The following is an 18806-nucleotide window of genomic DNA, read 5'->3' on the forward strand; positions in this document are numbered from 1 at the left end:
GGAGAGGGACAGGGGGGGGGAGGAAAGAGGAAAGGGAGAGGGAGACAGAGGGGGAGGGAGGGGGAGGGAGATGGAAAGGGAGAGGTAGAGAGGAAGGAGAGGGAAAGGGGAAGGGGAAGGGGGAGCTAGAGAGGGAGAGAGGGCTTTCAGAGGCATTATTTGACTAGCCAGTGACAGATTTAGAAATAGAAGATCCAATATTTATATAGCATTTTGTACTTTCCATATGCTCACTCACTTATCCCTAAGAGGCATGTTATAATACTCTTCACATTTTATAGGTACAGAACATGAATGTTTTGAAGTAATCTCTAAAATCCCAGATCATTCATTAAAGTGGAGAGAGAAGGACCTGAACTAGGATCATAATTTGGAATTCCCATCTTCATATAAAAATTGTTAGCAATATAATGAGCAGAAATATCCTGTGTGGAATCATAAACCATTTGTCAATTGAGCCCTTGGTCCCTGACCTGATGGGCCAAGGTATAATCTGAGGAAAATCTCACAAAATCTCTATGAATTCTATATGCCCTGGAGAAATCTGGATCCAGGGATGGTGTCAATAGCTGATTTTTTTTCACCTTACAAATTACAATATAGAAAGTACAATTAGACATAGCTGGGTGTTTAATGCACTGAAAAGCTCAATGTGATTCGACAGTATCATGTGGCAACCAATAACGCTAATTTATATAGAAGGCTTATGATAGGACTAAGGATGGAATAACCTGGTTTTGGCCAGACAACATTTAAAGCATTGTATTAACTTTGATTGCCAAATTTGAGGAGGGCTATTGTTAGAATAGAGAGCAAACATGATGATTAAGAGTCTCAAGATTACTCCACATGAGGACTGTTTAAAGTTATGAGTAGTGTTTAGCCACAAGAGAAGACTCAGGGGAATATGATAGCTCTCTTCAAGTATGTGACCAAAATAAAAACAAATAACAAAGCTAAGACCTGGAAAAAGATAAGGAATTCTATTTGGCTCCAGAGAGCAAAACTGTGGATGATGGTTGAAAATTTCAAGGAAAAAAAATCTTGATGTAAGGAAAGCCTGAGAGCTACCTTAAAGTGGAACAGTATGCAAGGGGATAAAGTAGGATCCCCAGAGTTTCTCAAGCAAAGACTGGGTAACTTCCTCCTGAGTTTGCTGAAGAGATAATTCATATTCAGAGATGATTGTATTAGCTTATGGAGGTTCATCCATTTTTGGCATTCTGTAATTCTATTATTTTACTATTTCCCTGAAACTTACCCCTTTTCCCAAAGAGAATTAAGAAGCTCACTCTGATGAGTTCCAGTTTCTTTTGGGACATGGAATTTCTCCACAAGTCATAGTACCTATATCAAAGACTGTGAAGATCAAATGAAATAACAAATGTGCTCTTATGGCATTTTCATCCCTCAAATCCTTACCATTTTCCTGACTTTCACTTCATTCCTGGAATATTCTCTCTCTTCAATTCTCTCTCTTGGATTCCCCAACTACCTTCAAGTCTCAGTTTGTGCAAGAGGCCTTTCTAAACCCCAATAATACCAGCATCTTCCTTCTGAGATTACTTTCAGTTTGCCCTAAATATATCTTGTTTATATATAGCTATTGATGTATTTTCTCTCCCATTAGAATATGAGCTCTCATAGTCAGGGAAAGTGTTTTTATCTTTCTGTACATCCCTGGCAATTTGCACAGAACTTGACACATAGCAGGTACTTAGGAAATGCTTGTTAACTTCATTTGACATATGCAAAAGTCTTTGGGAATCTTAAAGGACTACACAAATGTTATCTATTTTTATTATCATGATTTATATGGCCCATATATTTGCTATTATATTTGAAAGCATATTCTCCTTATGCTAGAAATTCCTATGAAAATAGGAAGAAGGGTAGACACATGTGCTGAATATATTTATGCATATACATGTAGATATATGATATATATACACGCATACAAACACATACATGAGTATGTGTATATAGCTATCTCTATCCATCTATTTATCTATTTAGAGAATTTCATTGACATTCAATTTAACATCTATCTGTTGTGTACAAAGCACTTAATTGTATTTTTGGGCATAGATAAAGATTTGATAAAACACATCCCTCTGTATCATAAAGATTATAGTCTAGAATTGGAATATGAGAGACAATGTTGGCTCAGTGGTTAGAGTGTTGGGCATGGAGTCAGGAAGATCTTAGTTCAAATCTAATCTCAGACACTTCCTAGCTGTCTGCCTTTGGGCAAGTCACTTAACCTCTGCTTAACTGACAAAAGAATCCACTGGAGAAGGAAATGACAAACCATTCCTGTATCCTTGCCAAAAAATTCCCCCCACCAAAACCAGCAAAAAAAACCATAGATACCTCTGGTCCATGGAATTCCAAAGAGTTGGACACAACTGAACAACAGCAAATTGGAATATGACCCATTTAGCATTTAATATAAAACAAAGATGAAATATGTATATTATAGCTTTAGAATCGCATGTATTTTGATTCTAAATCTAAATTCTTGGTGATCTATGTAGATTAATATAATAACTTTCTATCAATCAGAATATTGTGTAATTAGAATCTATTACCCTAAAAACTACAATCTCCAGCAAAACTATGATTCCCAGCAAAACTACAATTCCCAGAACCCCACTCACTTTCTGTCCTTGCATGCTGACATAGACGGGATATAAATTGGATGGAGATCTGTCTCTCTCTCACTCTTTCCTTCCTGTCGCAGCTTTGGTGGAGTGGGGATTTTTGAGCAGGTAGAAAACTTAGTTACATGATTCTATTTTGTCAGATAATAAACTTTATAAAAACAATACTTGAAGTATTGGACATTAATTTAAATTCCACAATATCTAGGAAATTTGCATCAAAGGCACCATATTACAAAGGAAAGAAGACTAGACTTTGAGCTATGGTTATTCAAAGTCTCTATTCTCTCACCTAGTATTTATGAGATCATACATAAATCTTTCTCCCATATGTAAAATCACACACATCTGTCTGACTCATGGGGCTATTATGCTTTTTAAGCTCTAAAGAATCATATAACTATGACCCATCATTAGAGCTAATAAGAAAATTTTGATAGGTTAGGGAATTGGGTCAAGTCTAATAACATGAAATTGAAGAGGGACAAATATATACACATACACACACAAATGTGTGTATAAATACATTCATATATATGAAATGTACTATATATTTTTTAAAACATGTATACATGAACATACATATAAATATATACATATGTGTGTATGTGTATATATATATATTTCTTTACACTTGACTTTAAAAAAATCACTTTCATATATACAAGATGAGTGAAACATAGTAAGACCCCTGGGAGAGATTTCAATATTTAAGTAAATTGAAAGCTCAGCATGAGCTCTAATGCACTAATGCTATGATATGGAAGCTAAAAATCTAATGTAAGCACCTTAGGCTGTGTAAAGAACCAGGAATGTCTATAAATATGGAGGTGATCATCCTGTTCCTATCTAACTTGATCAGGCCATCCTGAGAATATTGTATTTAGTTTGGGACACTATATTACTTTCCCATATTGGAACCTCCCTATGCATATGGAATCCTATATATCCTTTTTCTATTTGCCTATGCTTATACATTGATGTCTCTTCATTTAACTGCATTTTGTAAAAATGGCTAATATTTTTAAAAAATGGCATGTAAAACAGTTACTTTTGTGATCTAGAAAATTAAGTCTTTGCATGAACTCTATGAGATCAATGAGAAATTATTATAAATAAAGATACTCTGAATATGTATAGAAGAGAAAGACTGGAGAGGCCTTATTGCAAAAACCAATTTGCATGGAAAGAATGACACTTGAAATGGTGTCTTCAATGGGATTATTACAATTTTCTAATTGTCAGAATTATTGTCTCAGAAAAAAATTCAGTAAAAGGCGTGAAGCTTTTTAAAAGGTTTTAAATCAAAATGAGATGTTCCTAAATGTGATCTTGCCACCAGTGCCAAGTGTTGAAGGCCCATCCCAGCCTTTAATCATAGTTTTAGTTCTTTTCCTGTAATACTCTGTTTTCCTTCTTCATTTATTCCTCTCTTTCATTTTATCTCAAATTTACCAATCAATCAACCAGTCAAGCAACAGGCATTCACTGAGAATTTACTAAATTTAAGGTACAGTGCTATGAACTTTGAGAAATGCAAAGAAGTATTGGACAAATGGAGGCTCAGTGATGGAGAAAAAAGAACTTTCATCTGAGATTTGGAAAAACTCGGTTCCAGCGCAGACTCCACCACTTCATCTACTATTTATCTAATGAGATAATATGTTTGAAGGTGTTTTATATAACTGTGTCATGCAATTGTGAGATATACATACATACAAATATATAAACATATGCCTACATACACATATGTGTTTATAAATGTATAAATATATGTGTGTTTATAAATGTATAAATACTGGGCAATTATATTGCTGGCTGCTTAGGAAAACTAGCTAACTAAAGTCTTTGGCCAATGCTCTATTGTTGGTAACATGCCACCTGTAAGATGAATATTTAGTAGTTACCAGTTAGACAAAATGAAAAAAAAATTCCCTGGTTACAGACTCATTAAGAAAAGTTTTGAGACCATAAGTTCATTTATTCTTTGGAATGGATATATTGATTGACGGGAACAATTGCTTTCCCCAAGCACTAAAATATATATATTTTTATAACTTTCTCTCAATGGAGCAAGGAAATGGGAAGAACATCTATTTTCATGAGCTGAATGACACGCTGACAGGCATGTATTCACAATGTTCTTCCAAAGAGAGAATTCATTCACGGAAATTAACAAAGCATTTAAACTTTAGATGAGAATAATTTTTCTGAAAATGGTGCAAATGTCCTTCTCCATTTTCTCTGTTTGGAGTAGGGTAGCTCTAGGTCATACAGGCTCTGGATTAGGAATTTGGATTTTTTTGTCAAGACTTGAAGTGTTAGGTTGGTATCCGGGGTCAGAAATTAGGTAAAATGAATTTGGATCATTTAGGCATAGAAGGTCATTCCAAGCAATAGGCTGAACTTAGGAAGTGAGAAGCCAAATGAGTCTTGAAGGTCAAATCATTCAAGTATCCAGAGTCTACTAGATCAGGGAATTTAAAGCAGGATGCAATATAAAGACAGGTAAATAGAACGTTAATTAAAAACTTACAATATGTCAGGCACTTTGTTAAGTGCAGGGAATACAAAAGAGAAAAAGAACCTTTACTCTCAAGGAGCTTATATTCTGGGAGGAGGGTATATAAAAGGGAGCTGAAAAGTTGGTGGGAATTGGTTTGGGACAGATCTGAAGAGTCAAGAGCAGAGGCAGTAAATAAATCATTAGGAAAGGTCTGGACACTTCCTTAAATGGTGATTATGGGAAGGAATTTATTGATTGGAGGCAGGAGCAGGAGGAGTGAAGGTAGCTCCTGAGAGAGAAAGATTCTGGGGAAGAGAAGGAAAAGTCTGGAGAATGAAGAATAGTGACCATAGAGAACACTTGGATCTGGACCTTTTATCTTCTTTCATACTACAAAATCAACAATAGGATAGAAGGAAATAATTAGCCATGAACATTAGAGATGTCTTTCAGAGATTCCACCCACAGATGAAGTGGGGAAAGGAGACATTTAAGCTAGATTCAGAGCTGGGAACATAGACACATCATATAAGCCCCTGATTGAATTCCCAGAAGACTAGGACTAGGCAAACCACAGAAAAAAATGGGGAGAAACTTTGGATCACTCCAGGCTAGGCTCTGCTAACTTCTCAGAGCTTTACTTGACAATCCACCCCCATATTCTCCTATATTCTTTTTCAGAACTGTAGCAAAAGACAGACTTTTAAAAGAATTATATGTAAGCACTGAATAAAGTATGAATATTGCTTAAATATCTCCTTTCTCCTCCTCCTCCTCTGTGGGTGAAGTCTTTGAAAGTCACCTCTAATGTTCGTTTCTAATTGTTTCCTTCTATCCTTGTACCCATTACTGACATGCACATCCTAATGGTTAGGGGTGGCCTTTGATGCAAAGGCATTAAAATTTAGTCAAAGAAGCTGTCAAAGACTTACCTGGAAAAAATGAGATCCTTTCATGTAAGTCAGAATTTACCCTCTGGGATAGGGCTGCTGAAGGAAGAAACTTTGAACCATCTCAGATAAAGGTTCCAGTGGATGATGGTTTCCTATAAATGTAGGTCCAGTCCTGCCAGTTTAAGTTATCTATCAATTGCTAAGGATGGCCCAAAGATTAGAATGAGATAAAGTGAGTCAAGTTTGTCTAAGCAATTGTGTTTGGACTCTAGGCAAGGATAAGAGAGATTAGCTTCTCTCTCCATCCACTGTTTAGAATCTTCTTTATAATACATGTAACCTGGGGGCAACTAGAGTTCAGTGGATAGAGGATCAAGCCTAGAGACTGGAGGTCCTGGGTTCAAATCTCATCTTAGACAGTTCCTAGCTGTGTGATCCTGGGTGAGTCACTTAACCCTTATTGCCTAGCCCTTACCACTCTTCTGCATTGGGACCAATAAATAGTATTGATTCTTAGACAGAAGATATGGGTTTAAAACAATAATAATAATGATCTCCCTCTCTCTCTCTACTCTCTCTCTCTCTCTCTCTCTCTCTCTCTCTCTCTCTCTCTCTCTCTCTCTCTCTGTCTCTCCTACAAACACACCCCTCTCTCTTTCTATCTAACCTAATAGTGTAAAATACATATCAAAGTACCTTGGAGAGAATTTTCTTTCATTGAAAATGTTTTTGAAAAATCACATTAAAAGCATTGCTAATTGCTTCCACCCTCATCCTTGCCCCATCTCCATATTCCATGTCGCACCCTGGGAAACTTCCTCTCTTGCCTATTCCTAGTTTCAGGACTGTTGATCAGGAACAATTGATAAAAGTTCAATTTCAAATGAGTTTGTCAGTCTCTCTGTGATTTAATTTATTCAGTTCACATCAACTTAATTTAAATATTTATTGAGCACATACTAAGGCATCAACACCATGTTAAACCCTGAGGGCTTAGAGGTAAGCATATAGGTATAGGACATAGGCCTTGCCTTCAAGGAGTTTAAAGTCTTGCACTTTGTATAATATTTCCCTGGCCAGGGTATAGCAGGGATTGATAAACATCTAAAATTAAAGCTATAGGGGGCAGCTGAGTAGCTCAGTGGATTGAGAGTCAGGCCTAGAGATGGGAGGTCCTGGGTTCAAATCTGGCCTCAGACACTTCCCAGCTGTGTGACCCTGGGCAAGTCACTTGACCCTCACTGCCTACCCTTACCACTCTTCTGCCTTGGAGCCAATATACAGTATTGACTCCAAAATGGAAGGTAAGGGTTTAAAAAGATAAATAAAATTAAAGCTATAATTCACTAAAGAAAAAGGATGATAAGAAAGTCAATAACTTTTAAAAAAATGATGCTTCGAAGTTTACAAAATGATTCCTGGATAAAACTCTGTGGTTCCAATAGTTTTTATCCCTATTTTCTTATTTAAGAAAGTAAAGTTCAGAGTGACTGACCTATGATCACAGAGCTAGTAAGCTCAGAGGCCTAAATTTTGCAGAAGTATTACAAATAAAAACAAAGCCTCCAATATTTATTCTGTCTGTTGGGCTGTAACAATTTGTAGGGATGTAGAGAAATCTCTTTACTCTAATAAAATTAGATCAAATTGAGAGACATTCATTAAACAGCTCTGTGCCCAATACTATGGTAGGTACATGTGAGAAAGGAGAGATACAGACACATAAAATCACAAGAAATTGTAGAACATTTGAATGAGAAGTTAACTTGGAAATCATTTAGTCTAACTCTCTACATCTGGTCCCACAAAATGTTTTAAGTGAAATGACACACAAATACACATATTAAGCATGTATACTCATAATGCACACAAATACACAGGTGGAAGACTGCAATCACATATCCTTACTAGATCGAGAAAGATCTCCCAAGCCTGAGTTATAAAACGAGTGAAACATGGCACATCCCATCAGATTAATTCAGTGGAGTGTCCAAAGTAGATTATGTTAATTTCAACAGTAATTTTTAATATTTGTAATGCAATACATTACTTGATAAGGTTGTGAAACCTTCTGACAGCTTATTAGCTGATGTCATTAAAACCAAATGTCAAGTTTATCAAGTGCTGACAGTGAAATTAGCAATGAAACATTCTCAAAGGCATTGAAGGTTCAATTTGGGCTGAATAATAATATTCATGGTAGCTTAGATTTTTACAGTACCTTTTCTCTGAAGAGTTTAAAGAGTTTACATACATCTCATTTATCTTCTCCGTCTTCCAGTCTAAGAGGAAAGGACAGAGATTATTGTCCCTCCGAGATTTACCATCATTTTATAGATTTGGCTTTGCAGGGTTAGCGCTCTGGAGGCTATTCCTTTCTCCCAGGCTGCTTTGTTGACAATTAGGATACACTGATATCAAGTGGGATGTTGTGCCTGGATTATGGCCTGGTGAGCTAAATAGGTATGTTGTCCACGGGTATGATTAACAGACAGAATGAGAATATCATGTACCTCCCTATCCAATTATTCTTTTTTTTTAGTCAATTATTTTCATAGAGTTTAGAGATAGACGGGACCTTAGAGATCATGGAATCAAAATTCTTCATTTCACAGAGTTTATCTACCTCTGAGGGAGAATGATATAATCAGTAGAAAGCTAGTCTAGGATATAGAAAGAACTGAATTCAAGTCTTGACTCATATAGGCTGCTTGTGTGACATTGGGCAAGTCACTCAACTTTTTAGTTCTCTAGGCAACTTTCTAGACAATCTCTTCTAGCAGAGAAGGTGCTGTCCTACATTAGTAGAAGGAGTTTCCTCACCAGGAAGTTAGTTCTTTTTACTAATGAATTCTTAGACCAATTTCTACCCTTGTCCTAGAGAGTTTAAGTAATTTGCCCAAGGTTATAGTTGTGTAATAATGGGTACCAAAGATAGGATGGGAATCCAAATCCTGTGACTAATATCTAGTCCTCTTTCTCCTATGTCAAGCTGGTCTTTATAAAAGGATTTTTATTAAAGACATTAGTTAATATCAATTACAGGAATAAAGTAGTAAATAAATAAGCATATATAGTTACGAGATTCAAGAAATCATTGGTTAGGTACTTTTAGATATCTTTCTCCCTACTTATTAACCGTTTTTATCTCTGATTCATCTAACTCCGGTTTTACCAATTTTGAATGTTTTAAGAGTCATAAGGTCCTCAAAATGTTTTAGGAGCTTTCCTCCATGCTAGAGATCTAGTAACCTTTCTTTAACCCAGAATTCTTTCTCTTATTTAGAGAATCTTGATTGTTTGGGGCATTCTCATTTAACCAGTTGTGCTTAGCCTATTACATCACAAATGAATCTCTCCTTATATCTTAGCTAAAGAGGAAATTTGTCTCTCTATCAAAAGGTTTGCTTAATACTAAAAGACAAGAATTCTTTTTCCTAGTTTAAAATTTTTTAAAATTTAAACTTAAATCCAAATTTAGAGTTCAAAAATTATTTTTACTACCTTATGAAAGATTTCAGGTCACAAATTTCTTCCAGGCTGTGAAAATAAAGGAGCATAACATTTTTAACTTAAAGTAGCTTGGCAAAACTTAATTTACTAGTCAAATCTGGAAAAAAATTAATAACTATTAATCTTTGATTCACTCCCAGGTCTAGTACTCTATCATTTAAACTCAGAATATAATAATTCTCAGTCCTTCATGACTATTTTTCTCACTTTCGCTCCCATTTTATAAAGCCATTCTTCCTTTAGTAGATTTTTTTATATATTTTGGTATATATTTTACTTAGAGGAGAGTTTGTGGCACACAATTTTTAAATCAATTTTGGTACCTAAATAATATATAGTAATAAAACAGGAATAAGAAATTCCAATCTCTAGACTTGTCTCACCACATTGCGCTGGATGACCTTTAAGACTCCTTTCAACTATGTGTTTCTATGGGGAATAAGAGGATGACCAGGAAGATGAAGGACTACTAGTTCTTGTCATATAAGGATTCATTGGAACAAGAGATCTTTAAACTGAAAAGAGAAGATGGCTCTGTTCGAACATTTGAAGTACTGATATGGGGAAGAGAGAAAAAAACTTTTTTGGCCCCAGAATGCAGAACTAGAAAAAAATCAGAGCAAGCTTAAAGAGGCAAATTTAAAATGGATTTGAGGAAAGGAGAAAATTTGCTATTGGTTAAGAGAAGAATGTCTTCCCTTGGGAAGTGATGAGTTCCCCCTCATCAGAAATCTTCAAATAAAGCCTGGGTGGCAGCTTTTTGGATATATTTTTGGAAAGATTTTTTTTTCTGGTGATATGGACTAGATGGCCTCTGAAGTGCCTTTCAACTTGGACATTTTGTGTTTTTGTGATTATCATATTGAGCACATCTCTATATATCTCCAAGTATCATTTTCCCCATCTGGTACACTATCTTTGTCCCACCCCTGAGCCTGAGTATAACTTGGGTATACCTCAGAGTTCTGCTTGGCTTTTTTCTTCATATGATTTCATCAGGTCCTAGGGGGTTCAACTATCATCTCATCTAGAATGAGTTCTAGATCTATTTATGTACTTCCAGTTTGTCTGCTGAAGTCTAGTCCCATATTTCCAACTGTAGGTCCTATAGGCATTTCATGCTCAATATGAACTGAATGATATGTGGAAATTAGAAAATTACTGATTTCCTATTAATAAAGGTACCTTTTAGCTGTTGGAGCTGTCAAAGAAAACTATCTTTGGGAAAAAGTATGTTTTCAGGGGGCAGCTGGGTAGCTCAGTGGATTGAGAATCAGGCCTAGAGACGGGAGGTCCTAGGTTCGAATCTGGCCTCAGACACTTCCTAGCTGTGTGACCCTGGGCAAGTCACTTGACCCCCATTGCCTACCCTTACCACTCTTCTTCCTTGGAGCCAATACACAGTATTGACTCCAAGATGGAAGGTAAGGGTTTAAAAAAAAAGTATATTTTCAGTTTTCTAAAGGTGTTCAAGGAGAAGTTAAATGCTTACTTGTCAGAGATTCTAGTAAAAGGATTCCTCCATTAGAGTAGGAGATGAGAAAAATAAATTGTATGATCAATTTCAAGAATATGGATTTTTAAGGAGTATAATTAACAAAATGAGTTTACAGAAACTACATGGTTTTAAATATAGACATGTAAAAAACATAATCTTTGTATGTCAATACTCTGTTAGACCTATGATCATTGACACAGTTATTCCTTTGAATAATGTAGAATATAATCCACCCATGCTTTTGCTTATTTTGTTACTCTTACACCTACCTGTCTATACATTCGTCTCTTCATGTTCAACCAATGAGCTGAAGGCCCCTTATTGTGGTTCCTTTACTTTATACAGATGCCAATGGATTCATGAGTTTTTTTTTTTTTTCACTTTATATGATCTATCTTTTTTTGTTTGTTTGTTTGGCAGGTAGATGGTACAATGGATAAAATGTTGGGCCCAGACATTTGAGTGAAATCAGGTATACTTGATTTCAAGTTCAAATCCAGTCTCAGACATTTACTAGCTCTGCAGCCCTAGATGCTTATATTCTGTTTGCCTCAGTTTCCTCATTTGCAAAATAGAGATAATAGTAGCACCTACCTCCCAGGGTGTTTATGAAGATCAAATGATATAATAATTATAAAAGACTTATCACATTGCTTGGTACATAGAAAGTGCTATATAAATCTGAGCTGTTATTATTTTTCTCCAGTCATCCATTTCTCTGGCATCCTTTGTCTTAATCCCCATAATTGCTCATTTATAATGAATTACAGCTTGCTCAATCCAACATATCCCTTTCCATTGTCCTTTGAATGATCCTCAGATTCAATTCTTTGGAAAACATTAGATCCTGTGACTCACAGTCATACAATATCATCATAAGGATACTGGTGATTAAAAATAATGAAGATGAGTTTTTGTTTCAGGAAGAAGCTTTGGTTTGTTAAAAAACAAGATAAAACCATGGAGTTTCCTAAAAGCAGTCCAGCCCATTCTCCTCCTCCTGTTCAACTTTGGGCCAAGAACATAGTTCATTTGCAGAGTCTGTCCCAAATGTATGTCCTAACACATGAACCTAGTGGTTATTCATTCAAATCCATATCCTAGTTTGGACAATAGCAATTCTTCACCTATTTGTTCTACCTCTGTAGATTGTTGAGTCAAATTCTGAAGTCTCTTGTTTTCTATTTTGGAACCAGATTACGTGTAAACTTTACTGGAATATGTGAGTCCATACACCTCACTGAGGCTCAGAATTCTCATTCATAAAATGAATATTAGGTAACAGTGTGACATAAGGGGAAAAACAAACAAAGAAACATCAATCTGGAATCAAATTCCAGTTCTCTTACTTATTACTTGGGTTATCTGGGGCCAATTACTTAAACTTTGTAGGAGTTAAGTTTCTTCATCTGTAGAGTGAGATGATAGAATAGGTAAATTTAGGGTCTCTTCCAGTTCTAAATTTTATGATCTGTCATCTCTAAGATTTCTTACTATCTCTAAAAAAAATATGACTTTATGGTTCATTTTATTTCTTTGATCAATTAGTCCTAATTCACCCTTGATCCCTGTATTTTCTCATCCTAGATCAGAATAAGATTAAAGTTAGAAGCCAGAAATTGCCAAGCATCTGGAGGGAAAGAAATAATTACAATCAATGAGGCACTTTTAAAAATCTTTGGTGGACTCACAGTTTGTGTGTGTGTGTGTGTGTGTGTGTGTGTGTGTGTGTGTGTGTTAAAAAATACATGAATCAGAGTAAGCTGAATGAGGATGACTAGCCATTATCACATATTTTGAGAAGCATCACAGATGCTCTGCTTTCTAACACCAATTTACATTAGTTAAAGGTCATTTTCTATTGAGTATTTGCACTTACATCTTTAGACACAAAAAGGCCACTCCTTGTCCTTCCAATTTGTCTGTTCCATGATCAATATCAGAGTCTAGACCAGGACGGCTACAGAATCTTATTGCTGCTTAATTTCCCATAAGAGTCACTGGACTTCCTGAAACATCTGGGCTATGTAGCCCTGTGAAGAGCAGTGAGAGTGACAAATGTCCTTATGCCACATTAAGATGCACAATTAGCAGGGCTGAGTGCTTCCTGTTATTCTTGTGTGATATTCTACCGGGAGCTGCCAGCAGAATCTTATTTACCAGATAGAGGAAGGGCTATGCCAGTGAGTCAGAAAACCCTTGCATTTGAGTGAAAGCCAACCAGAGCTTTGTTTTCCTGTCTCACAAAAGAGGATAGACACGCCGGCTAAAACTCCTTTCTGCATTCATGTTCACTTGTTGGAGATCACTAACACCAGCGGAAATGCATTGACTTGGCTCAATGGGAAGGTTTGTCTTCAGTCACAAATTCAGAGACTGCCGCTGATGTGTCATGCTCCAACTGCATTTGGAGAACTGAGCGCCATTCTCCAGCCCACATTTTAAAAGGAAATTTTTCAAGATAACCAACTGGAGAAAATAAACAGATTGTTACATTTTTATTTATTTATTTTTGGTCCATACTTGTGACTTCATTGATGCAGGGAAATCACTGCTTAGGAAACTTCCTCCTTTTATGCTCACCAGGAGCTGTTTTGCAAATTATAGTCTAAGTTCTTTGAAGGGTCACATCACTAGCCCAGGATCTCAGGGTTAGTAAGAGTCAAAAGGAGAAACCGAACCCTGGCTCGTCTGATTCCAAGACTGACTCTCTATCCACTGTGCCACATTGTATATCACAGAATAATAGTGCTGGAATGGACCTCAGCTGGCATCTAGTCCAAATCCAGCCTGAGGGGCAGCTGGGTAGCTCAGTGAATTGAGAGTCAGGCCTACAGACGGGAGGTCCTAGGTTCAAACCCGGCCTCAGCCACTTCCCAGCTGTGTGACCCTGGGCAAGTCACTTGACCCCCATTGCCCACCCTTACCACTCTTCTACCAAGGAGTCAATACACAGAAGTTAAGGGTTTAAAAAAAAATCAAATCCAGCCTGACCAAGACTCTCAAAAATACATTCGACCTATGCTTGTTGGGCATTTAGCTCTTATTAGAAAGTTTTTTTTTTTTTTTGGTTTTGTTGGTTAATGAGATCATAGAGATAATTTACTTTAATATTCTGACTTTATGGATTAGAAACAGAGTTCTTCAAGGTGAAATGACTTGCTTAAGACAGCGAAATTTGTTAGAGCTGGTGCTTGAACCCAGGTCTTCTCCTTCTCAGACCCGTCGTTTTACTACTATACTTCAATATATTTCCCTGGTGACTGCAGATAAATGACTGCTCTTGGAAATAATTAGGCACAGTAAAACTTGGATATTTTAGGGCCTGCCAGTAATGTGTGTGTGTGTGTGTGTGGTGTGTGTGTGTGGTGTGTGTGTGTGTGTTTTTCTTCCTTTTATTATTTATTATGCCCAATAACAAAGAGATTTTTATATTACTTGATTGATTATATAATCATGTGAAATTCTCATTATTTTGAGCTAAGGGACCCCTTAAAGCTATCTGGTCTACCCCCCTCATTTCTCAGATCCTGAAGGAGGAGGTAAGCGATGTTCCTAAGACACTCTCATAGTAACCTTGCTAACTCTTCTGACCTCAAATCCATTTCTTTTTGCAATTGTTGCTCTTTAGTCATATCAGTCATGTCTGACTCTTTGTGACTCCATTTGGAGTTTTCCTGGCAAAGATACTGGAGTGGTTTGACATTTCCTTCTCCAGTTCCTTTGACAGATGAGGAAACTGAGGCAGATAGGGTTAAATGATTTGCCCAGGGTCACACAGTTAGTTTGTGTCCGAGGGTTGATTTGAACTCAGGAGGATGGAGTTTCCTGACTCCAGGTCTGGCACTCTATCCATTGTGCCACCCCCCACTGCTCCACACCCCCAACACTGCATTACTCCAGATCCTACCAAGGCCTTATTTATTCTCTACCTCCCAGACAGAATTAGCCTTACCTTTAGCTCTAGGGCCATTTTGGGTGCAATAGAGGGAGGTCTGAGAGTCCCTAGGTTCATACACTATGACTAGTCATATACTCTCATATACATATAGTGTTTTCCTGACTGATCTGGGATGGCAGCAGGTAGCCCTGCAGGAACTGTATCAGCCTTCACAGGGAGGGATGCAAGTATACCAAATATATCTGGTAGAATAGATGCCAAGTTTGGATGGAGGCGCTGAATCGGAGTACAGAAAATGTAAAAGCAGGGGCTATTATATGGCAAATATTGCTGTGGATTCTGTTCTGTAACATACAGTAGAAGGAATATTGACCTTGGAGTCCTGAATTCAAATCCTATCCCTGACATGAGCTGGGTGATCTTTATCAAATGCATTTACCTTTTCTGGATGCTAGTTATTTCATATATATATATATATATATGTTCTTTACTCATATCAGTCATGTCTGACTCTTTGTGACTCCATTTGGAGTTCTCCTGGCAAAGATACTGGAGTGGTTTGGCATTTCCTTTTCCAACTCATTTGACAGATGAGGAAACTGAGGCAGATAGGGTTAAGTGATTTTTATATATATATATATGTATACATATATACATATATATATATATCATTTAAGACGCTTTCTAAATTGATGACCCCATGATCATACTATTTGGGAATAGATAAGATCTTTGTAATTACAGATTTTTAACTACAGGCTAGAGAATTGTTTCTCAAAGTTGTGGATGAAGATTCAGGAGACAGGTTAAGTTGAGTGGTATTTTAGGTTTCTCTCGACTGTGAGATGCTAAAAATCTATAATTGTAGGGTGAAGGAGAAAGTGGGGAGAGCAGTGGAAAAGGTAAAAGCAAGTTTACTGACATAAAATAATTTAGGCATCTTTTCCCTTGATTGTGTAAGCACTATGTGTCTTTTTCTCCACCCCCTTCCCCTTTTATCTGTTTTAGAGTCCATGCTATGTATTGGTTCTGTGTAAGTGGAATTTTGTGTCCCAGGACTTCATTTCCCAGCACTCCACTCTCCTGCTGAAGTAGGAAGGATGTGGATTTCTGGGTAGCTCTGCCTCTTGGGGGCAGGATTTCCTGGCCAGACTTTTTTTGCTGGGGCTCCAGCGTGGGGGCTGTTGGAGCTCTCTGGCTCTTGTCTCTGTTCTTACCTTACACTGTTTTTTTTTTTTTTTATTTTTTTATTTCATTTTATTTTATTTTATTTTATTTTATTTTATTTTATTTTATTATTTCATTTCATTTCATTTCATTTTATTTATTTTATTTATTTTGTTCATTTTATTTTATTTATATTTTGTTTATTTAATTTAATTTAATTTAATTTAATTTAATTTATTTTTTACAGTTCCAAGGCAGAAGAGTAGTCAGAGGGAGTTAAGTGACTTCTCCAAGGTCACATATTTAGGAAGTGTCTGAAGACAGATTTGAACCTAGGACCTCTCATTTCTGATCCTCTTTTAGTATGAAGGACACCAATTATCTAATTGGTTACCAAACTTCATCAATTCTCGCATCTCAGTTTCTCTCACCTATATTCCTTTTCTTATATATAAAGTCACCATTTGTAGTTCAGGCCTTTATAGTGTCTCTTATTCCTTAACAACTTATACCATTGCAAACACTCCTTCACCGGGTTTCCTTCTTCTCGTTTTTCTTATTTTCAATTCTACTCTACCCAGCTACCAAAATAATCTTTGCAAAGCATGAGTCTGTCCATATTACTCCCCGGCATAAAACTCTCTATTGACTTCTTTGATGAAATGCAAAATTTCTCTATTGCACTTGGACTCTAACCTAGTTAATATATAGAAGGTTCTTTGCAAACTTCAAAGCTAAGTATAGATGCTAGTTATTAGTGTCGTTGCTATTGTTGGTATTATTATTATTATCATCATCACTTTTCTAGACATTTCTCAGTACTCCTCACACATCCATATTTCATCAAAATTAGGCCATTTGCTATTTACCAAACTTGGCATTCCATCCCCCACCTTCATGCTTTCCCACAGGCTAATTTCTGTAATATTCATTCCTCCCTTGTTCCCATGCCTAGAAAGCACTTCTTCCTCCCCTCTGCAGTTTAGAATACCTAACTTCTTTCAAGGATCCTAGGTGTAAAAAGTCTTTCTTCCTTGGTACTCTGGGTCTTCAATGGTTTCTCCCTCCTCAAATTATCTTTAATTTACTCCTGTGTGATAGTCTAAGGTAGCATGATAGAAAGAAAGAGTATCCCCTTTGGAAAAATTGGGTTCAAATACTTCTTCTAATGCTTATATACAACTGTGGAGAAGCCATTGGATTGTAGTTTTTCAACTATAAAGTTAGAGGATTATAGGGGTGGCATTTAAAATTACTGTAAGCCCTGGGAGACTATAACTCCCAGGATTTCCTGCTACAACTTCCATCTACCTTCCTCACTTTCACCTCACATAGTACATGGCCTCTAGATCTCTTCTAATTCTAATTTTAATCACAAATAGAATATTAGCTTCTGGAGGGCAGAGATTATTCATTTATATTTTTGAATTACGTGTCTAGTATAATGTCTTGAATGAAGTAGATATTCAATATATGTTTGTTTAATCTAATTGGATCATGAGGCAAAGGCTCAATGCTGTGAGAAGCTGGAAGACAGAGAAGACTTCTGTAACACAATCAGGTTTGCCAAAATCTTGGGAAAAGGGGAGACGATGTTACATCAGGCAGCTTTGTCTTTCTGGTTATGACCTTTGGGGAGGAACCAGAATTTCTTCCCACAATCCACGGGACAGATTTGCCTATGAAATAATATGTAAGACAATGAAGTCATGTTTCTAAGAATGAACCATTATCAACAATTTGCTTTTGGACAAGGAGTACTTTTGGAAACTTAAAAATCTGTACTAATATCGTGAGGCATTTCTTCCCCTGTTTCATCATCATTATTCCTAGCATTTATATAAGATTTTAAGATGTGTAAAGTGCTTAATAAGTATTATATTACTTGATCTTCACAAGAAATGTGAGATATAGGTATTATTTTCTGTAAGGAAAACTGAAGCAAATAGAATTTAAATGAATTTCCTAGGATCTTACCTTGTAAGTATTTGAGCCAGAATTTCAATTTAGTTCTTTCAGACTCCAAATTCAGAGCTCTATTCATTTGGAAATCTATCAGTACCACTTAGCTACCTTATTTAGCTTTACCTCTTTCAGAAAATGAGGGAATTGAGACATCTAGGTAGCACAGTGGATAGATTGTCAGGTGTGAAGTCAGGAGGACCTGGTTCAAATCTGGCCTCAGATTCTTCCAAGTTGTGTGACCCTGGGTAAGTCACTTAGCCTTGATTGCCTACTCCTTACTGTACTTTTGTCTTAGAATTGATACTGACAGAAGGCAGCTGGGTGGTTCAGTGAATGGAGAGCCAGGTGTACGGATGGGAGGTCCTAGATTCAAATCTGGCCTCAGATATTTCCTAGCTGTGTGACCCTGACCAAGTCACTTAACCCCCATTGCCTAGCCCTTACCACTCTTCTGCCTTGGAGCCAATATTTAGTATTGATTCTAAGACAGAAGGTAAGGGTTAAAAAAAAAAAGAATTGATACTAACAAAAAAAGGATTAAAAAAGGAAAGAAAATGAAGGAATTGAACAAGATGATTTCTAAAGTCCATTTCTAGACATAATTTATAATTTTACATTAACTCAATAAGAGAAAAAGTAGTGTGCTATATCTTGAGTCAGATGTTCTGGGTTCAAGTTCTAGTTCTGCCACTTACTATCA

Source organism: Gracilinanus agilis, chromosome 1 (genome assembly GCF_016433145.1).
Source record: "Gracilinanus agilis isolate LMUSP501 chromosome 1, AgileGrace, whole genome shotgun sequence".
In the NCBI taxonomy this organism is placed as follows: Eukaryota; Metazoa; Chordata; class Mammalia; order Didelphimorphia; family Didelphidae; genus Gracilinanus; species Gracilinanus agilis.